Below are 24,657 nucleotides of genomic sequence, written 5' to 3' on the forward strand. Positions count from 1 at the left end.
TGTGTATATATATAATAATAATAATATTGTGGCTGTGTGGTAAGTAGCTTGCTAACCAACCACATGGGCAAGTGTCTTCTACTATAGCCCCGGGCCAACCAATGCCTTGTGACTGGATTTGGTAGACGGAAACTGAAAGAAGCCTGTCGTATATATGTATATATATGTATGTGTGTGTGTGTGTGTGTGTGTTTGTGTGTCTGTGTTTGTCCCCCTAGCATTGCTTGACAACCAATGCTGGTGTGTTTTCGTCCCCGTAACTTAGCGGTTGGACAAAAGAGACTGATAGAATAAGTACTGGGCTTACAAAGAATAAGTCCTGGGGTCGGTTTGCTCGACTAAAGGCAGTGCTCCAGCATGGCCGCAGTCAAATGACTGAAAAGAGTAAAAGAGTATATATAATATATATATACTTATATATAAAAATATATATAAGGATATTATTGATTACAATAATATCAAGTGGCAAGCATGCGTAAAAAAATACCATAATGTAAAGAATTATTACTTAGTAATTAAGGGTACGACAAGCACACAACTAGTGATTAATTTATCGACCTCAAAAGGATGAAAGGCAAAGTCGACCTCAATGGAATTTGAACTCAGAATTTAAAGACAGATGAAATACCTATTTCTTTACTACTCACAAGGGGCTAAACACAGAGGGGACAAACAAGGACAGACACATGGATTAAATTGATTACATCGACCCCAGTGCGTAACTGGTACTTAATTTATCGACCCCAAAAGGATGAAAAGCAAAGTCGACCTCTGCGGAATTTGAACTCAGAACGTAACGGCAGACAAAATACCTATTTCTTTACTATCCACAAGGGGCTAAAAACACAGAGAGGACAAACAAGGACAGACAAACGGATTAAATCGATTATATCGATTCCAGTGCATAACTGGTACTTATATAATCGACCCTGAAAGGATGAAAGGCAAAGTCGACCTCGGTGGAATTTGAACTCAGAATGTAACGGCAGACGAAATACCTATTTCTTTACTACTCACAAGGGGCTAAACACAGAGGGGACAAACAAGGACAAACAGATTAAATCGATTATATCGACCCCAGTGCGTAACTGGTACTTAATTTATCGACCCCGAAAGGATGAAAGGCAAAGTCGACCTCGGCGGAATTTGAACTCAGAACGTAGCAGCAGATGGAATACCGCTAAGCATTCGCCCGGCCTGCTAACAACTCTGCCAGCTCACCGCCTTTGTTATCTCAAATATTCTTATCTACTTTGCTAATTTAGGCACAAGGCTCGAAATTTTGGTGGAGGGCGCCAGTTGATTAGATCAACCCCAGCATGCAACTGGCACTTAATTTATCGACCCCGAAAGGATGAAAGGTGAAGTCGACCTCAGCAGAATTTGAACTCAGAATATAAAGACACTAAGCATTTCACCTGACTTGTTAATGTTTCTGCCAGCTTGCCACCAATTTTTTACCTACCAAATCTCTCTCTATATAAACAGCAGTTTGTCTGTCTGCGTGTCTGTGTGTCTGTTAGGTTGTACCCTCACCCTGACCACGGCTTTCAACCGTTTCTGATGAAATTTGACCCCAATGTCATAATTCAAAACTAATGCAGCGAAAATTTTTAAAAGTTCCCCCAGTTCTGAAAAAAATCGATAAATTCGACATGGGGTCGAGAATCAGAAACACAAACCACAGACTGTCTAGGGGACGCGACTCGACCTTTTTAACTCTCAAAAAAAAATTTACCATTTTTTTGCTATTTTTTGGCTATAACTCTCTATAACTCTCTAAATGCTTTATAGTTATTTCCCTTACAAACCCGAGCAACGCTGGGCGATACTGCTAGTATTAGATAACTTTTGATCCATCTGTTGCTACGGTCACCAATTGTATTACCTAAAATACATTTTCAAGAGTACCTTTATCTCTCTCTCTCTCTTATCTCAAATGTCATCACAAAACCTATCTGTCATCACTTCTGCCTTTATATTTTCCAGCATTCCCCTACATGTATCTCTCTCTCTCTCTCTCTCTCTCTTATCTCAAATATCACATCACTTTTGATCTATCTATTGCCACCATCAGCAAGTCACAATCAACACCTAAAATGCTTCCGCCCCACCCCACTGACTCTGTCTCCATCTACTTCTGTCTTCCTCTAACCTCACCTCTCTCTTTCTCAATCTATATATCTATCTATCTACCTATCTATCAAGCTATCTGTTTATGTATGTATGTATGTATGTATGTATGTATGTATGTATGTATGTATGTATCTATCTATCTACCTATATACTCACTGTCTATCTATCGACCTATTTATCTATCTATGTATTTATCTATCTATGTATCTACTCTTTCTTTCTCTCTCTCTCTCTCTCTCTCTCTCTCTATCTGTCTATCTATCAATTTATTTATCTATCCGTCTATCTATCTATCTATCTATCTATCTATAGAGAGTTGCTTATTGCAAAAAAAAAGAAAAAAAGAAATATAACATGTGACTTCATTGACCGAGGTTACCGTGGTTTTTTCCGTAGGCTTTTCTTTCCACGGGTAAACCTCACCTGTCCTCCCCTTTACACTTCATATTGACATTTCTGTGATAACGATCCCTATTGATCAAATTTTTTTTCTTCCCCCCACCTTTTTTTTTATATCCCCCCCCCCTTATTTTGTCCTCTTTCTTTCCTTTTACGATCCCTTTTGATCGAAAACCAACCCCCTTCTTTTTACCCCAAAAAGAAAAGCTCTACCTTGTAATTTGTTCTGTCTGTGTGCAGCCCTGTGTGGCTAATAAAGAAACATATCTATCTGTCTATTTATTTATCTGTCTATCTATCTATCTATTTATTTATCTATCGTAATCTATCTATCTATCTGGGATAGATTATTAAAGCTCTACTTTGTAATCTGTCCCATGTGTGCAGCTCTCTCTCTCTCTCTTCCTCATTTCAAATCTCACTACATCAGAATAACATATACTCCACAAGCACAACAATTCTAGAAACAGCTGTAACAGACTTTAAACATTACTTCATAATCCTGTATTAAGTTTGAAATATAAATCAAATGCTTTAAAACAAGGGTTCTCAACTATTTCTTATCTATGGACCCCTTCAATTACTATTTTAATCTGGTGGACCCTCATAGCCATTCGATGTTTAAGAATTAGTTTTATAGAAACTTCTTTCAAAATTCCTATTTTGTTTTCCACACATTAACTTGTGTAGGTTGAACAATGTAAAATGTTGGAGAAAGAAACCCAGCTGTTTCTTGCAATACATACCAATACAGACATCTAAAGCAGGGGTTCTCAACTATTTCTTATCTATGGACCCCTTTGATTACTATTTCATTCTGGTGAACCCCTACAGCCATCCAATGTTTAAAAACTAGTTTTATAGAAACTTCTTTCAAAATTCCTATTTTGTTTTCCACACATTAACTTGTGTTGGTTGAACTATCGAAAATGTTAGAGAAGAAACCCAACTGTTTCTTGCAATACATAACCAATACATACATCTAAAGCAGGGGGTCTCAACTATTTCTTATCTATGGACCCCTTTGATTACTATTTTATTCTGGTGGACCCCCATTCGATGTTTAATAACTAGTTTTATAGAAACTTCTTTCAAAATTCCTGTTTTGTTTCTCACACATTAACTTGTGTAGGTTGAACTATGGAAAATGTTAGAGAAAGAAACCGGGTCTTTTCCATCTCAAGCACAGATTTTCTGATTAATTTTTTTTAACCCTTTTGATACCAACCCGGCTGAAACCGGCTCTGGCTCTGAGTACAAATGTCTTGTTTTCATAAGTTTGAATTAAAATCTTCCACCAATCCTTAGTCATAATTTATATTCCTAACACTAGCCGAATGATAGCCAAGTTATTTTACTAAATTCTTTGTTATATCTAAAATAATTGAGAGAAACACAGAGCATCCCAAAATAAATACATTAACAAAAGGGTTAACTAAACACTTTGAAACTTCGGATACCCAAACCGGTCTTCTGTTTCTTGAAATACATATCAATACATACATCTAAGACAGGGGTTCTCTGAAGTGACATCATACATTTTACTTGTTCATTCTCTCTTTCTAATAAATATCTAACTCTCTTTTTCTCTCTCTGTTTCTCTTTCTGTCTTGTCTCAAATATCACGACATACTTTTCATACACCTATTATCACCATCATCACCTTGCACGCGTGCCTGCGTATGTATATCTGTTACTCTTTCTCATCGCAGATATCACATTACTTTTGATATATCAACACAGTCATGACCTCTATGGTCTAAAATATATTTTCCACGACACCTCTGCATTTGTGTCTCTCTTTCTCTCTTTTTACTTGTTTCAGTCATTTTGACTGTGGCCATGCTGGAGCACCGCCTTTAGTCGAGCAAATCGACCCCAGGACTTATTCTTTGTAAGCCTAGTACTTATTCTATCGGTCTCTTTTGCCGAACCGCGAAGTTTTGGGGATGTAAACACACCAGCATCGGTTGTCAAGCGATGTTGGGGAGACAAACACAGACAGACAAACATACACACACACACATATATATATATATATATATATATATGTGGAGGCGCAATGGCCCAATGGTTAGGGCAGCGGACTCGCAGTTGTAGGATCGCGGTTTCGATTCCGAGACCGGGCGTTGTGAGTGTTTATTGAGCGAAAGCACCTAAAAGCTCCACAAGGCTCCGGCAGGGAGTGGTGATCCCTGCTGTACTCTTTCACCACTCTTTCTTCCACTCTTCCTTCTGTTGGCCTGCTCACTTAGCCAGTGGGGTGGCGTCATTCGAAGGCTAAAACAATGCGAACACATTGTGACCAGCGATGTGTAACTACATCTGATGGACTGGTCGGTCACGTGATTACGTGATATATATATATATATATATATATATATATATATATACACACATATATGACGGGCTTCTTTCAGTTTCCGTCTACCAAATCCACTCACAAGGCTTTGGTCGGCCCGAGGCTATAGTAGAAGACACTTGCCCAAGGTGCCATGCAGTGGAACTGAACCTGGAACCATGTGGTTGGTAAGCAAGCTACTTACCACACAGCCACTCCTACGTCTCTCTCTCTCCTCTCAAATGTCACCAGAAAATTTCCCCCTTCTTATCATTGCCACATAACTCCTGAAAATATAATTTTCAGAGATCCTCTCCATCCATCCATTTGTCTCATCTAATCTCTGTCTTTCATCTGAGTCTCAGATGTTCCTACAAAACATGTTTGTCTCATGGGCGCAGGAGTGGCTGTGTGGTAAGTAGCTTGCTTACCAATCACATGGTTCCGGGTTCAGTCCCACTGCGTGGCACCTTGGGCAAGTGTCTTCTACTATAGCCTTGGGCCGACCAAAGCTGTGTGAGTGGATTTGGTAGACGGAAACTGAAAGAAGCCCGTCGTATATATATCTATATGTGTGTGTGTGTGTGTGTGTGTGTGTATGAATGTGTGTCTATGTTTGTGTGTCTGTGTTTGCACCCTCCAACATCGCTTGACAACCGATGCTGGTGTGTTTACATCCCCGTAACTTAGCGGTCCGGCAAAAGATCCCAATAGAATAAATACTAGGCTTACAAAGAATAAGTCCTACAGTTGATTCGTTCGACTAAAGTCAGTGCTCCAGCATGGCCGCAGTCAAATGACTGAAACGAATAAAAGAATAAAAGAAAAAGAATCTGACCACCTAAAGCATATTTTGCAGAATCCGCTGCATCCATTTCTCTCTCTCTCTCTTTCTCTCTTCTTTGTCTCCAATGTCACCATAATACTTCTTATCTGCCGTCTCTACCCCCATCTCACCCACCTTACTACCTAAAATATATTTCTAAGACTTCCCCTACGTCCATTTCCCTCTCTCTCTCTCTCTCTCTCTCTCTCCTCTCTGACCTATGACCTACTTATCATCATCATCACCATCACCATCATCATCACTACCACCATCATCATCATCACCATCACCATCATCATCAACAACATCACCATCATCATCATCACCAGCACCACCAGCACCATCATCATCATCATCATCATCAACATCATCAGCATCACCATCATTGCCATCATCATCACCATCATCATATGCATCATCATCATCATCATCAACATCATCACCATCACCATCATTGCTATCATCATCATCATCATCATCATCACCAGCACCACCATCATCATCTTCATCATAATAACCACCACCACCACCACCATCATCATCATCATCATCATCATCATCATCATCATCATCATCATCATCATCATCATCATCATCATCATCATCATCATCATCATCATCATCATCATCATCATCATCATCATCATCATCATCATCATCATCATCATCATCATCACCACCACCACCACCATCATCATCTTCATCATAATAATCACCATCACCACCACCACCACCACCACCACCACCACCACCACCGCCATCATCTTCATCACCACCATCATCATCACCCTGTCATATAATCAACCTGACGCACTTAACATTTCATCTAATTGCCATTATCATTACGTCGCTCTCTCTCTCTCTCTCTCGCTGCTCCCCACCCCCGTCGCCACAGCGACGTCCTCTTCAGCAAAGTGGATGAGGTCAAACTCTCTCGAGTGAAGTACCACTGAGGTCAACCCACTCACGCTTATTAGTCACAAACATTGTCACAGCTCAACGTGTGAGGAGGGTAAGGTAGTAGTGTGCCTAGTTACTGGACAATGACCATACTGGAGAACAGCGCCGCCTTAAGGGTTTGTCTTTAGTCAGTCACATTGACCCCTTGTACGAATTTCAAGTCTGTTTTATCGGTCACTTTTTACCAAACCACTAAGAGAACAGAAACAAACCAACAACGGTTGCTCTTTTTTTTTCTCTTTGTCTTTTATCTCGCCTCAACTGTCCTTTCTCTACAAGGGTGGAGGCTTGAAACATTTAAAATTTCTTCCATTTTTCCTGGGTATCAAACCGTTAAGCCCTGTTTCCAATTCTTTCCCAACATCAAATGTGTGTTTTCTTGGTCTGTCTGTCTGTCTATCTATCTATCTATCTGTCTATCTATCTTTTTTTTTACTCTCTTTTACTTGTTTCAGTCATTTGACTGCAGCCATACTGGAGCACCGCCTTTAGTCGAGCAAATTGACCCCGGGACTTATTCTTTGTAAGCCCAGTACTTATTCAATCGGTCTCTTTTGCCTAACCGCTAAGTGATGGGGACGTAAACACACCAGCATCGGTTGTCAAGCAATGCTAGGAGGACAAAGACAGACACATACACACACACATATATATATATATACATGTATACGACAGGCTTCTTTCAGTTTCCATCTACCAAATCCACTCACAAGGCATTGGTCGGCCCGGGGCTATAGCAGAAGACACTTGCCCAAGATGCCACACAGTGGGACTGAACCCGGAACCATGTGGTTGGTTAGCAAGCTACTTACCACACAGCCACTCCTGCGCCTCTATCTATCTATCTATCTAAAGTTAATCCTAACAAGAAAGCACAAAAAAAACACAACGCGAGGACGTGGAACAAATATAGTATTATTGGACACTCAGGAAGGAAGGAAAGAAGGAGGGTTAACGTTTCGAGCGGAGCTCTTTGTCGGAAACATAGGAGAAGGAAAGATCCAGAGAAGGGAAGACAGAGGAAAAAAATCGCCAACGGTACACACGCGGTCACATTTTGAATCTATCTATCTATCTATCCATCTGTCTGTCTGTAGAATTATAAAAAAAATATATTTTTTGTTACAACAGAGATTTTTCTTCTAGCAACACTGCATCTGTCCAAATTAAAAAGAGAGAACTTCTGATAATGTAGAAAGTTTAATAAAACCTTTATATTTTGGGCACAAGGCCCATCTTCAGAAAGACAGAACAGTCTAGGAAAAGTCCAGTTATATAGGACCTGTTAACATATACACAGACATGCATGAAGTAAATAGATACCTTTAATTTGCAAAATATGTTTTCAGCGGTGTAGAATTTACAATGTAATTATTCTTTTTCATTCCAGGTGCCATTATATTAAACATATTGTGAAGAGTAACCATGCCATGCACAAAAAATTCAGCAGAACTGTCAGATTTTCAAACAGGTTGTATTGTTGGGCAATCTGAGGCTGGTCTTAGCCAGTGAAAAATTGCCAGAAATCTTCAAATTCCTCTTAGTTAGGTAGTTAGTTAGTAATTTTTGGCTCAAAAAGCAAAAAGCAGGGACATGGAGTTATGTACAGGGTGGTGTTTATGTAAAGAGTTCAGGCCACTTGAGGTCAAGGGAGACTTTGAACAAAGCGGTCGTCGGCATCTTCACCATCTCGTCCGGCAGCTTATTCCACAGATCCGCAACCCGGACGGAGAAAGCCCCTCTCCTTCAATTGAGATGAAATCGTCGCAGATACTTGCTACTGTTAATAGAATTATAGTGCAATTCAAAAACCAAGGAAAAGAATCAACAGATTCTCGTCCTGGCTGACCTGGGCCCTGCGGTTGTGAAGGAAGCATCCAACTGTAGAAACCATCGGTCCTCTTTGCCAAACTGCTAAGTTATGGGGGACATAAACAACCCAACACCAGTTGTCAAGCAATGGTGGTGAGGACAAACATATATACTGATATGTCCCACATTATGACGACGTAACCTTGACTGGCCCTTAATGGCATGCCTCACCAATTAACACTACTTGCTGTGTCTGTCCACTTTTTATTAGTAATGGACCAGTCCACTTCTCACTTGGGGGTGTCTATCACAGCAGACACACAGATACATATATATACTCTTTTACTCTTTTACTTGCTTCAGTCATTTGACTGCGGCCATGCTGGAGCACAGCCTTTTTTTAGTCGAGCAAATCGACCCTGGGACTTATTCTATCGGTCTCTTTTGCCGAACCGCTAAGTGACGGGGACATAAACACACCAGCATCGGTTGTCAAGTGATGTTGGGGGGACAAACACAAACACACAAACAAACACACATACATATATATATATATATATATATATATATATATATATATATATATATATATATATATATATATATATATGTATATATATCTTTCAGTTTCTGTCTACCAAATCCACTCACAAGGCTTTGGTCGGCCCGAGGCTATAGTAGAAGACACTTGCCCAAGGTGTCACACAGTGGGACTGAACCTGGAACCATGTGGTTCGTAAGCAAGCTACTTACCACACAGCCACTCCTGTGCCCCTATTTTTTTTTTTAGGCAATTAGAATACAATGTTACCAGCCTCAGGGTGTGTATATATTTGTGTGTGTATGTATGTATGTATAATATACAGTAGCAGCAATAAAGCAAAATAATAAATAATAGCCACAATAATACCAGCCATAACAATATCAGAACAAGAAGGGGAACTTTGAAACTATGTGGGGTGGTGAGGACAAACAGATTTTATGTGGGGAGAGGTAGATGATTACCCCCTGTATCAGGTTGCTGGCTGACAACGGTGGATGTGGAGATGGTTGAGGTGGTGGTGCGGTGGGGTGGAGTTGCTTTGTATCATTTTCCTGTAGACGCCATTGTTTAATGTTTTTTTTTCATATATGATGTCTGCTCTGCTTCATTGACAAAATATTTCCTTTTGGCTTTCTTCAGTATAAATAAATACTGAGGCGCAGGAGTGGCTGTGTGGTAAGTAGCTTGCTTACCAACAACATGGTTCCGGGTTCAGTCCCACTGCATGGCACCTTGGCCAAGTGTCTTCTACTATAGCCTCGGACTGACCAAAGCCTTGTGAGTGGATTTGGTAGATGGAAACTGAAAGAAGCCCGTCGTATATTTGTATATATATATATGTATGTGTGTGTATATATATATATATATATATAGGCACAGGAGTGGCTATGTGGTAAGTAGCTTGTTTACCAACCACATGGTTCCGAGTTCAGTCCCACTGCGTGGCACCTTGGGCAAGTGTCTTCTGCTAAAGCCCCGGGCCGACCAAAGCCTTGTGAGTGGATTTGGTAGACGGAAACTGAAAGAAGCCCGTTGTATATATGTATATATATATATATGTGTGTGTGTGTTTGTCCCCCCAACATCGCTTGGTAACCGATGCTGGTGTGTTTACGTCCCCGTAACTTAGCAGTTCGGCAAAAGAGACCGATAGAATAAGTACTGGGCTTACAAAGAATAAGTCCCGGGGTCGATTTGCTCGACTAAAGGCGGTGCTCCAGCATGGCCGCAGTCAAATGACTGAAACAAGTAAAAAAAAAAAAATATATATATATGTGTGTATGTGTGTGTGTATAGGTATCTTTATATGTACGTATACAGATACCTATATATACATACACACACACACATATATATACATATATATATGCATATATTCTTTTATTTGTTTCTGTCATTTGACTGCGGCCTTGCTGGAGAACTGCCTTTATTCGAGCAAATTGACCCCAGGACTTATTCTTTGCGAGCCCAGTACTTATTCTATCGGTCTCTCTTGCTGAACCGCTAAGTTACGGGGACGTAAACACACCAGCATCGGTTGTCAAGCGATGTTGGGGGGGACAAACACAGACACACAAACATACACGAACGCACACACACACACACCACACACACACACACACACACACATATATGTACATATATACGACAGGCTTCTTTCAGTTTCTGTCTACCAAATCCACTCACAAGGCTTTGGTCGGCCTGAGTATATAGTAGAAGACACTTGCCCAAGGTGCCACGCAGTGGGACTGAACCCGGAACCATGTGGTTGGTTAGCAAGCTACTTACCACACAGCCACTCCTGATATATATATATATACATACATATATATGACGGGCTTCTTTCAGTTTCCGTCTACCAAATCCACTCACAAAGCTTTGGTCGACCCGAGGCTATAGTAGAAGACACTTGCCCAAGGTGCCACGCAGTGGGACTGAACCCAGAACCATGTGGTTCGTAAGCAAGCTACTGACCACACAGCCACTCCTGATATATATATATATATATATATATATATATATTATAATATATATATATATATATACATACATATATATGACGGGCTTCTTTCAGTTTCCGTCTACCAAATCCACCCACAAGCTTTGGTCGGCCCGAGGCTATAGCAGAAGACACTTGCCCAAGGTGCCACGCAGTGGGACTGAACCCGGAACCATGTGGTTGGTACAGCCACTCTTACGCCTGGTTAAGCCTTTTTAATAAATCCAATTTGTTCACTTCCCTTTCTTTCAATCCATGCTAATGGAGCAAACACACACACACACACACATGTACACACACATTTACTGAAGGGCAGTTATAGGGTGTGCATGTGATTGTGTAGTTGTGTGTGTGTGTGCATGTGTGTGGGGGGTGATTGTGTGTGTGATTTTAAGAGTGGTTGAGTGTGTGTGTATGTGTGTTTGCATGTGGGCATGAGTTTGTGTGTGTGTGTGTGTGTATGTTTGTACATGTGTGTGTGTGTTTGTACGTGTGTGTCTGTGTTTGTACATGTGTGTGTGTGTGCTTACGGGTGTGTATGTGTGCGCATGTGTGTGCAAGTACGTGTGTGTGTGCGTGTTCACGTGTGTGTATGTGTGTGTGTGTTTGCGCGTGTCTGTGTTTACATGTGTGTATGCATGTGTGTTTGCATGTGTGTGCTTTTGTGTATGTTTATGTATTTTTATTGTGAATGCATGTATGATTGTGTGCATATGTGTGCATCACATGGTTCCGGGTTCAGTCCCACTGCGTGGCACCTTGGGCAAGTGTCTTCTGCTATAGCCTCGGGCCGACTAAAGCCTTGTGAGTGGATTTGGTAGATGGAAACTGAAAGAAGCCTGTCGTATATATACATATATATGTATATGTGTGTTTGTGTGTCTGTGCTTGTCCCCCTAGCATTGCTTGACAACCGATGCTGGTGTGTTTATGTCCCCGTTACTTAGCGGTTCGGCAAAAGAGACCGATAGAATAAGTACTGGGCTTACAAAAGAATAAGTCCCAGGGTCGAGTTGCTCGATTAAAAGGCGGTGCTCCAGCATGGCCACAGTCAAATGACTGAAGCAAGTAAAAGAGTAAAGAGTAATGTATGCGCGATTATGCATCTGTTTATGAGTGTGTATCTGCATGTGATTGTGCAAGTGTGCATGAACATGTTTGCGTTTTTTGGGTGCCTTTAATAATGTGTATGCTTATGTGTATACTTGATTGTGTGTGTGCATGTACGTAACTGTATACATGATATTATGCATGTGGTTGCATGCATATATAACTGCATGTGTGTTCGCAGGGCCATTAACAAACCCAATCTTCAATGGTATGTTTTACAAAATTTCCACATTCTTAATTTCCTTAATTACTAAAACACATTCTTAATTCGTTGACCAAATTATTCACAATGGCAGCTAAGTTTTCATACCAAATATCCCAAACTCACCGTCTCCACCAAGGGTTAATGAACCAGGGTAAATTACTCCAAGTGGGTTAAAACTGAAATTCTTGGAGGTAATGAGGACTTATTAGATATAAGTAGAATTCATCATCATCATCATCATCATCGTTTAACGTCTGTTCTCCATGCTAGCATGGGTTGGACGGTTCGACCGGGGATCTGGGAAGCCAGAAGGCTGCACCAGGCTCCGGTCTTATCTGGCAATGTTTCTACAGCTGGATGCCCTTCCTAACGCCAACCACTCCATGAGTGTAGTGGGTGCTTTTTACGTGCCACCTGCACTGGTGCCAGGCGAGGCTGGCATCGGCCACGGTCGGATTGGTGCATTTTACGTGCCACCTGCACGGAAGCCAGTCGAGGCGGCACTGGCTTCAGCCACGATTCAGATGGTGCTTTTTACATGCCACCGACACGGAAGCCAGTCGAGGCAGCGCTGGTATCGGCCATGATTCAGATAGTGCTTTTTACGTATCTCCAGTCCAGGGGTCCTGGCATCTGCCAGGTTCCAGTCATAGGATTGGTTCAATTTTGATTCTGATTTCGAATTATATAAAATTATATAAAAAATATATTTTTTGTTACAACAGAAATTTTTCTTCTGGCAACACTGCATCTGTCCAATGTAAAAAGAGAGAACTTCTGATAATGCAGAAAGTTTAATAAAACCTTTATATTTCGGGCACAAGGCCCATCTTCAGAAAGACAGAACAGTCTAGGAAAAGTCCAGTTATGTAGGATCTGTTAACATATACACAGACATGCATGAAGTAAATAGACACCTTTAATTTGCAAAATTTCTGATCTAAGTGTCTTAATATGTTTTCAGCGGTGTAGAATTTACAACGTAATTATTCTTTTTCATTCCAAGTGCCATTATATTAAACATATTGGGAAGAGTAACCATGCCATGCACAAAAAATTCAGCAGAACTGTCAGATTTTCAAAGAGGTCGTATTGTTGGGCAATCTGAGGCTGATCTTAGCCAGCGAAAAATTGCTGAAAATCTTCAAATTCCTCTTGCTACTGTTAATAGAATTATAGTGCAATTCAAAAGCCAAGGAAAAGAATCAACAGATTCTCGTCCTGGCTGATGTGGACCCTCAGAAAAGAAACTTCGCTGCTTGAAGAGAATTGTAGAAAACGAATCCCATTCATAGGCTTCTGACATTGCAAAACAGCTAGAAGTTAGTCCAAGAACGTGTGTTACATATCTGCATAAGCTTGGGTATTATGGACGAGCAGCTAGAAGAAAACCTCTCCTTCTACCAATTAATATCAAATAAAAGATTTTGAAAATTAAAGGTGTCCATTTACTTCCTGCATGTCTGTGTATGTATATATTTCTTTACTACCCACAAGGGGCTAAACACAGAGGGGACAAACAAGGACAGACAAACCGATTAAGTCGATTACATCGACCCCAGTGCGTAACTGGTACTTAATTTATCGACCCCGAAAGGATGAAAGGCAAAGTCAACCTCGGCAGAATTTGAACCCAGAACGCAACGGCAGACGAAATACGGCTACGCATTTCGCCCGGCGTGCTAACATTTCTGCCAGCTCGCCACCAAATTTTTATGTCTGTGTATGTATGTGTATGTGTGTATGTATGTGTATGTGTGTATGTATACGAGGGAAACTGAAAATTTGCTGGCTTTAACCCTTTCATTACTAACCCGGCTGAAACCGGCTCTGGCTCTGTAGTACAAATGTCTTGTTTTCATAAGTTTTGAATTAAAACCTTCCACCAAACCTTAGTCACAATTTATGTTCCTAACACTAGCTTTAATGATAACTAAGTTATTTTACTAAATTCTTTGTTATATTTAAAATTAATTGAAAGAAACACAGAGCATCTAAAAAAAAATACAGTAACAAAAGGGTTAAGGGGGTTGCAAAAGGCCTGGTTGATGCCTGACTTTCCAAATTCTTTTACAGGGATTAGAAAAACTGAAGGACTATTGCAATAAGTGTTTGAATCTGAGTGGGGAATAAAATCAGGATTAACTGATCCTCCAGTATTTTCTTTCACTCAAAACCAGGAACTTTTTGGTGCCCCCTCCTATATCTATAGATGAAGGAGTTTTTTTCTGTGCTAACCTGTCCTGTTTTCCATTTTTTTCTCATTGTTTACGTACTTCACTCATTTTTGTCCTGTAATTACTGTCCACGTCTTGTATCTATCTCCTGTGTGTATGTTATTTGCACTTTTGGTGACGTCCTGTACCCATATATACATGTATATCATCATCATCATCATCATCATCATCGATTAACATCTGTTTTCCATGCTGGCATCGGTTGGACAGTTTGAGGTTTGGAGAGCTACCGGTTGCACCAGGCTCCAATCTGGTCTGGCAGAGTTTCTACAGCTGGATGCCCTTCCTTACGCCAACCTCTCCAAGAATGTAGTGGGTGCTTTTTACGTGCCACCAGCACAGGACCCAGTAAGGTGGGCCTGGCAATGATCACTTTCAGATGGTGCAGAGTTTCTACAGCTGGATGCTCTTCCTTACGCCAACCTCTCCAAGAATGTAGTGGGTGCTTTTTACGTGCCACCAGCACAGGACCCAGTAAGGTGGGCCTGGCAATGATCACTTTCAGATGGTGCAGAGTTTCTACAGCTGGATGCTCTTCCTTACGCTAACCTCTCCAAGAATGTAGTGGGTGCTTTTTACGTGCCACCAACACAGGACCCAGTAAGGCGGGCCTGGCAATGATCACTTTCAGATGGTGCTTTTTACGTGCCCTGGCACAGGAACCAGTCTGTGGTTACTTGCATCTGTCACAATCGGTTGGTGCTTTTTACGTGTCACCAGCACCAGAGCCAGTAAAGCGGGCCTAGCAATGAACACGTTCGGATGGTGCTTTTTACATGCCACCGGCACAGGGGCCTGTCACGTGGACCTGGCATTGACCACATTTGGATGGTGCTTTTTATGTGCCACCGGCAAAGGAGCCTATCAGGCGGGCCTGGCAATGAACACGTTTGGATGGTGCTTTTTATGTGCCATCAGCACAGGAGCCTGTCAGGTGGACCTGGCATTGACCACATTTGGATGGTGCTTTTTATGTGCCACCAGCACAGGAGCCTGTCAGGTGGACCTGATATTGACCACATTCGGATGGTGCTTTTTACGTGCTATCAGCACAGGAGCCAGTCAAGGAGCACTGGCCCCAGCTATGATATTCGTTTTACTTGACTCAACAGGTTTTCTCAAGCATATCATATTGCCCGATGTATCACAACTATTCTCAACAGGGCTGGACATGTATGGCTGCGATCTCACTTTAGTTGCTGGGTCTTCTCAATCACAGCGTATCTCCAAAGGTTCTGGTCTCCTGTCATTGCCTCTGTGAGGCCCAATGTTCGAAAGTCATGCTTCACCACCTCATCCCATGTCTTCCTGGATCTACCTCTTCCACAGGTTCCTTCTACAGTTAGGGAGTGGCACTTCTTCACACAGATACCTATTTCTTTATTACCCACAAGGGGCTAAACACAGAGGGGACAAACAAGGACAGACATAGGTATTAAATCGATTACATCGACCCCAGTGCGTAACTGGTACTTAATTTATCGACCCCAAAAGGATGAAAGGCAAAGTCGACCTCAGTGGAATTTGAACTCACAACGTAACGGCAGACAAAATACCTATTTCTTTATTACCCACAAGGGGCTAAACATAGAGGGGACAAACAAGGACAGACATAGGTATTAAGTCGATTACATCGACCCCAGTGCGTAACTGGTACCTAATTTATCGACCCTGAAAGGATGAAAGGCAAAGTCGACCTCAGCGGAATTTGAACTCACAACGTAACGGCAGACAAAATACCACTAAGCATTTCGCCCAGCAAGCTAACGTTTCTGCTAGCTCGCTGCTTTCACACAGATGTCTTCATTCATACGTAAAATATGGCTATACCAACACAATCGCCTCTCTTGCACACCACATTTGATGCTTCTTATGTCTAACGTTACTCTCAGGGCACTTACACTCTGTCATGTATGCACACTGACATTACACATCCAGTGGATCATACTAGCTTCATTTCTATCAAGCCTATGCATGTCCTCAGCATTCATGAGATTGCTCATTCCAAGAACATACCATAAAAGACACTTAACCAAAATGACCATCCTGTGTCACCCTGCCATGAGATCAAATCTGAACCTGGAACTTCTCCACCACACCAACCAGCCAGTCACTAATCACGTCTGCAGCCATTTCCTTGAATGAAATTTATTCTTTACTCTTTTACTCTTTTACTTGTTTCAGTCGTTTGACTGCGGCCATGCTGGAGCACCACCTTTAGTCGAGCAACTCGACCCCGGAACTTTTTCTTTTTGTAAGCCCAGTACTTATTCTATCGGTCTCTTTTTGCCGAACCGCTAAGTGACAGGGACGTAAACACACCAGCATCGGTTGTCAAGCAATGCTAGGGGAACAAACACAGACACACAAACACACACACACACATATATATATATATATACATATATACGACAGGCTTCTTTTAGTTTCCGTCTACCAAATCCACTCACAAGGCATTGGTCGGCCCGGGGCTATAGCAGAAGACACTTGCCCAAGATGCCACGCAGTGGGACTGAACCCGGAACCATGTGGTTGGTTAGCAAGCTACTTACCACACAGCCACTCCTGCACCTATTCATTCTTTTAATTTAATCCAAAATTTCTGCAGCTAAATCAAGGCTAACGACCTTTTGCCAAAACCACCACCACAGCCACAACACCGGCGCCGACAGAGACATGACGGTATGCCAGACTAAGCTATTTTGGCTGTGTTTCTCATGAACCTTCACCTCTTTCCCCTTCTTCTCCTCTTTCTTTAACCAATTCCATATCGTCTTGCTAAACTAACTTTAATTCAAAGATCCACGATTATTAATGCAGTGTTTATTAAACAGCAGATCATATTTCCTCACATGCCAAATGTAACGGCATAAAAGACAGACAGGCATCCCAATTTCAGCAGTATACATACAGGAAAGAAGATTTTAGTACATTAAAGCTTATGGGAGACCCAGTTTTGCGTATAGGAACCAGAACAGTTTTTGGGACATTTGAATTTTTTAAATGCCTCTATCAATCTGATAGTATAGACATAAAACAAAAGAGGGATTTGCCTGCTATTTCTACCAAGTCGAGCTACCATCTAGGGGTCTTTCTCATGACTCATACAATTATATATATACATACATAAGATAGTAGGGTGTTATTTGAAGGAGATTTGGCTACTATTTCTAACTGTTCAAGCTACCATGCAGAGGTGCCCCTCATTGGCTCATACAGAGATACAGACATAAATAAGATAGTAAGGTGGGATTTGAGGGAGATTTGGCTGCTATTTCTACCATGTGGAGGTCTTCCTCATTGGCTCATACATACATATATACATAAATAAGACAGTAAGGTGTGATTTGAGCAAGATTTGGCTGCTATTTCTGTCAGGTCTAGCTACCATGTAGAAGTCTCCCTCATTGGCTCATACATATAAACATACATAAGACAGTAGGGTGTGATTTGAGGGAGATTTTGCTGCTATTTCTGCCAGCCCTATCTACCATACTCTTTACTCTTTACTCTTTTACTTGTTTCAGTCATTTGACTGCGGCCATGCTGGAGCACCGCCTTTTAGTCGAGCAAATCGACCCCGGGACTTATTCTTTTGTAAGCCCAGTACTTATTCTATCGGTCTCTTTTGCCGAACCGCTAAGTAACGGGGATGTAAACACACCAGCACCGGTTGTCAAGCAATGCTAGGGGGACAAACACAGACACACAAACATACACGCACACACACAATATATATATATATATATATATATATTATAATATATATATATACATATATACGACAGGCTTCTTTCAGTTTCCGTCTACCAAATCCACTCACAAGGCATTGATCGGCCCGGAGCTATAGTAGAAGACACTTGCCTAAGATGCCACGCAGTGGGACTGAACCCGGAACCATGTGGTTGGTAAGCAAGCTACTTACCACACAGCCACTTCTGCACCTATATATATATATATATATATATATGACGGGCTTCTTTCAGTTTCCGTCTACCAAATCCACTCACAAGGCATTGGTCGGCCCGGGGCTATAGCAGAAGACACTTGCCCAAGATGCCACGCAGTAGGACTGAATCCGGAACCATGTGGTTGGTTAGCAAGCTACTTACCACACAGCCACTCCTGCGCCTACCATGTAGAGGTCTCCCTCACTGGCTCATACATATAGACATATATAAGACAGAATGGTGTGATTTGAGGGAGGTGTGGCATGTAATAAGCACCATTGAAGCGTGAGTCAATGCCAGTGCCACCTGACTGGCAACCCTGTGCTGGTGGCACATAAAATGTACCCACTATGCTCTCGGAGTAGCTAGCATTAAGAAGAACATCCAGCTGTAGAAACATTGCCAAATCAGATTGGAGCCTGGTGCAGCCTCCCGGCTTGCCAGTCTTTGCTCAAACCGTCCAACACATGACAACACATCCAACACATGACAATGACCCAGGGTATGTATTTCAGTCATAGTTGTTGAAACAATTTACATTATACATTATTTACATTATTTACATTATACATTATTTACATTATTTACATTATTATTTACATTATTTACATTATTATTTACATTATTTACATTTGACATTATTTACATTTTTCAAAAAATATGACTACCATTATTACCCTGGGTCCAAAATGCAGCAAAAATTGCTGTGAAATTCTTTAAAATTCTTTGAAATTCCTTCTGTTAGATTTAGTTTCAATTTTTAGTTAATGTTCTGGTTAAAATAGTGTCTGAGATCTATCTATATCATGTTAAATGGTATATATAATGCAATTTTTTCAAAAAATATGACTACTATTATTACCCTGGGTCCAAAATACTGCAAAAATTGCTGTGAAATTCTTTAAAATTCTTTGAAATTCCTTCTGTTAGATTTAGTTTCAATTTTTAGTTAATGTTCTGGTTAAAATAGTGTCTGAGATCTATCTATATCATGTTAAATGGTATATATAATGCAATTTTTTCAAAAAATATGACTACCATTATTACCCTGGGTCCAAAATGCTGCAAAAATTGCTGTGGAATTCTTTAAAATTCTTTGAAATTCCTTCTGTTAGATTTAGTTTCAATTTTTAGTTAATGTTCTGGTTAAAATAGTGTCTGAGATCTATCTATATCATGTTAAATGGTATATATAATGCAAATTTTTTCAAAAAATATGACTACCATTTACCCTGGGTCCAAAATGCTGCAAAAAACAAAAATTGCTGTGAAATTCTTTAAAATTCTTTGAAATTCCTTCTGTTAGATTTAGTTTCAATTTTTAGTTAATGTTCTGGTTAAAATAGTGTCTGAGATCTATCTATATCATGTTAAATGGTATATATAATGCAATTTTTTCAAAAAATATGACTACCATTATTACCCTGGGTCCAAAATACTGCAAAAATTGCTGTGAAATTCTTTAAAATTCTTTGAAATTCCTTCTGTTAGATTTAGTTTCAATTTTTAGTTAATGTTCTGGTTAAAATAGTGTCTGAGATCTATCTATATCATGTTAAATGGTATATATAATGCAATTTTTTCAAAAAATATGACTACCATTATTACCCTGGGTCCAAAATGCTGCAAAAATTGCTGTGAAATTCTTTAAAATTCTTTGAAATTCCTTCTGTTAGATTTAGTTTCAGTTTTTAGTTAATGTTCTGGTTAAAACAGTGTCTGAGATCTATCTATATCATGTTAAATGGTATATATAATGCAAATTTTTTCAAAAAATATGACTACCATTATTACCCTGGGTCCAAAATGCTGCAAAAATTGCTGTGAAATTCTTTAAAATTCTTTGAAATCCTTTCTGTTAGATTTAGTTTCAGTTTAATTCAGTTCTATATTTGAGAGATGAGGAATTATGTACATTATTTACATTATTTACATTTGATGGATATTTGTCCTCATCTTGTTTGTTGTTAACAATGTTAACATCAGGTGTCTTGGGGAAATTTCAAACCTGGGTTCTCATTCCTAAGGTATTTTTCAATGTTATTATTATTATTATTGTTATTATTATTCATCATCATCATCATCGTTTAACGTCCATTCTCCATGCTAGCATGGGTTGGACGGTTCGACCGGGGATCTAGGAAGCCAGAAGGCTGCACCAGGCTCCAGTCTGATCTGGCAGAGTTTCTACAGCTGGATGCCCTTCCTAACGCCAACCACTCCGTGAGTGTAGTGGGTGCTTTTTACGTGCCACCTGCACAGGTGCCAGGCGAGGCTGGCAACGGCCACGGTCAGATTGGTGCATTTTACGTGCCACCGGCACGGAAGCCAGTCGAGGCGGCGCTGGCATCGGCCACGAGTCGGATAGTGCTTTTTACATACCACCAGACCAGGGGTCCTGGCTGGTTCAATTCGATTTCGATTTATGATTATTATTATTATCATTATTATTATTATTATTATTGTTATTATTATTATTCAGGTCACTGCCTGGAATTGAACACGAAATCTTGGGGTTAGTAGCCTGTGCTCTTAACCACTACACCATATGCCCATGGCGTAGTGGTTAAGAGTGCGCGCTACTAACCCCAAGATTCTGTGTTTGATTCCAAGCAGTGACCTGAATGATAATAATAATAACATCAAAAAATACCTTAGGAATGAGAACCCAGGTTTGCAATTTCCCCAAGACACCTGATGAAGGCTAGAGGGTATATCAGCCAAAACATTGTGTTAACAACAAACAAGATGAGGACAAATATCCGTCAAATATAAATAACGTAAATAATGTACATAATTCCTCATCTCTCAAATATAGAACTGAATTAAACTGAAACTAAATCTAACAGAAAGAATTCCAAAGAATTTTTAAGAATTTCACAGCAATTTTTGCAGCATTTTGGACCCAGGGTAATAATGGTAGTCATATTTTTTGAAAACATTTGCATTATATATACCATTTAACATGATATAGATAGATCTCAGACACTGTTTTTACCAGAACGTTAACTAAAAACTGAAACTAAATCTAACAAAAAGAATTTCAAAGAATTTCACAGCAATTTTTGCAGCATTTAGGACCCAGGGTAATAATGGTAGTCATATTTTTTGAAAAAATTTGCATTATATATACCATTTAACATGATATAAATATTTCTCAGACACTGTTTTTACCAGAACGTTAACTAAAAACTGAAACTAAATCTAACAGAAGGAATTTCAAAGAATTTTAAAGAATTTCACAGCAATTTTTGCAGTATTTTGGACCCAGGGTAATAATGGTAGTCATATTTTTTGAAAACATTTGCATTATATATACCATTTAACATGATATAGATAGATCTCAGACACTATTTTAACCAGAACATTAACTAAAAACTGAAACTAAATCTAACAGAAAGAATTTCAAAGAATTTTAAAGAATTTCACAGCAATTTTTGCAGTATTTTGTTTACTTATTTTTCTAATGTATTTACCACATTTGGTGGCATAAAAGACACACAGACATATTGGAATAACCCCCAATTTCAACAGTGTATTTTCAGAAAAACAAAATGATTTTGGTGCTGCAAAGTACTTAGGCGCAGGAGTGGCCGTGTGGTAAGTAGCTTGCTAACCATCCACATGGTTCCGGGTTCAGTCCCACTGCGTGGCACCTTGGGCAAGTGTCTTCTGCTATAGCCCCGGGCCGACCAATGCCTTGTGAGTGGATTTGGTAGACGGAAACTGAAAGAAGCCCGTCGTATATATGTATATATATATATGTGTGCGCGTGTATGTTTGTGTGTCTGTGTTTGTCCCCCTAGCATTGCTTGACAACCGATGCTGGTGTGTTTACGTCCCCGACCCTCAGCGGTTCGGCAAAAGAGACCAATAGAATAAGTACTGGGCTTACAAAAGAATAAGTCCTGGGGTCGAGTTGCTTGATTAAAGGCGGTGCTCCAGCATGGCCGCAGTCAAATGACTGAAACAAGTAAAAGAGAGTAAAGAGAGAGTATTTAACAGGGACACATTTGATAATGTAATCTTAGATACACTATGGTTAAGTAAAAGACAGGATGGTCACAACAAAAGCACATTTGATCGTTGAGCTGCTAGATCAGCACTGACCCAGGGTTAAACAACAGCAACAAAGTACGACACATTACATAGTGTAATCCAAGATAGACTATGACTGAATTCGAGAAGGATCCTTATTTTATATCACAGGTCTGCTGGATCCGAGCTGACCTGGGGTTAAACAACAAGATGGTTTGGCCATGGCTGGAAAGCTTTTAAGCATGTCTCTTTATACTGGTGGCCCTTGGGCTAAACAGCGTCTACAGGTTGGCCATGGCTGGGATGCTTTTGATTATAGGTGTGATCGCTAATGACGGACTTGGGCCTAAAAGACAACAGTAACATGTGAATGACACTATTGGACTACGCCACTACCACCACCACCACCACTGCAACAACAACCACCAGTACCACCACTGCAACAACAACAACCACCACCACCACTGCCATCATCACCACAACCACCACCACCATCGCCACCGGTACCACCAGTACCACCACCACCACCACACGACTACCATCACCGCCACCACCATCACTACCACCACCACACCACAACCATCACCACCACCACCACCACCACACCACTACCATCACCACCACCACCACCACACTACTACCATCACCACCACCACCACCACCACCACCACACCACTACCATCACCACCACCACCACCACCACCACCACCACCACACTACCATCACCACCACTAACACCACCACCACACCACTACCATCACCACCACCACCACCACAACCACCACCACACCTACCTAAAACGTCTTCTAAAATGCCGCCACCACAAATACCACTACCACCAACATAAACACCACCATTACCACCACCACCAACAACAACAAGAACAACACTACGACCACCACCACAACTAAAACAACATCACCACCGCCACCACCCACCTATACTACTCCTACCACTACCACAACAAGATCACACCACCGTACACTGAGATATACTGTCGTAGCTAGTTTGCTGCAAAGCTGTGCTGAAAAATCCTCGTTTGGGGGCCAACTGGAAGAGAAGGGGGCCGGAAGTGGTGACCGACTGGCATACAAGCCACTTCCTTTGTTTATCAACAAATCAGGGGATTTCTTGTAAACAAACACAACGGCTTCCCAGTCAATCATACATATTGCATAATTGCATAATTTTATACACACATACATACACACATATATGTGCTATGTATACATAAATATATACACAAATGTATACAAACACTTATAACCATACATGTGTATATGTATATATATATATCTCGTTTACTCGTTTACTTGTTTCATGCTGGAGCACCGCCTTTAGTACTTATTCTATCGGTCTCTTTTGCCGAACCGCTAAGTGATGGGGACGTAAACACACCAGCATCGGTTGTCAAGCAATGCTAGGGGGACAGACACACACACACACACACATATATATATATATATATACATATATACGACAGGCTTCTTTCAGTTTCCGTCTACCAAATCCACTCACAAGGCATTGGTCGGCCCGGGGCTATAGCAGAAGACACTTGCCCAAGATGCCACGCAGTGGGACTGAACCCGGAACCATGTGGTTGGTTAGCAAGCTACTTACCACACAGCCACTCCTGCGCCTATATATATATATATATATATATATATGTTTACACATGCACACACATATATATATATGAATCATCATCATCATCATCATCGTTTAACGTCCATTTTCCATGCTAGCATGGGTTGGACGGTTCAACCGGGGTCTGGGAATCCAGAAGGCTGCACCAGGTTCCAGTCTGATCTGGCAGAGTTTCTACAGCTGGATGCCCTTCCTAACGCCAACCACTCCGCGAATATACATATTCACATGTATGGTTATAAGTGTTTGTATACATAAATATATACACAGATGTATACAAACACTTATAACCATACACGTGTATATGTATATATATATGTTTACACATGCACACATATATATGTATATACATATATATGCATGTATGTATGTATGTACACATGTGTATAAACGTATCTACAAATATATATATATATATTTATGTACGCATATATATAAGCATATGTACACTAT

The 24,657-nt window shown here is 40.6% G+C and overlaps 1 long non-coding RNA gene across 1 annotated transcript in view; it reads right to left on the reverse strand.

Moving 5' to 3' along the window:
* Positions 1 to 28: 28 nt before the first annotated feature.
* LOC118768433 overlaps positions 29 to 24,657 on the reverse strand; it is a 25,829-nt gene continuing 1,200 nt past the window's right edge. Inside the window, exons 2-3 of the long non-coding RNA XR_005004276.1 lie at positions 3,700 to 3,704; positions 29 to 51 (exon numbers count right to left, since the gene is read on the reverse strand). This is a non-coding gene — a long non-coding RNA (uncharacterized LOC118768433). The remainder of the gene's footprint in view (positions 52 to 3,699; positions 3,705 to 24,657) is intronic.

The sequence above is a fragment of the Octopus sinensis genome, linkage group LG29, assembly GCF_006345805.1.
Source record: "Octopus sinensis linkage group LG29, ASM634580v1, whole genome shotgun sequence".
NCBI lineage: Eukaryota > Metazoa > Mollusca > Cephalopoda > Octopoda > Octopodidae > Octopus > Octopus sinensis.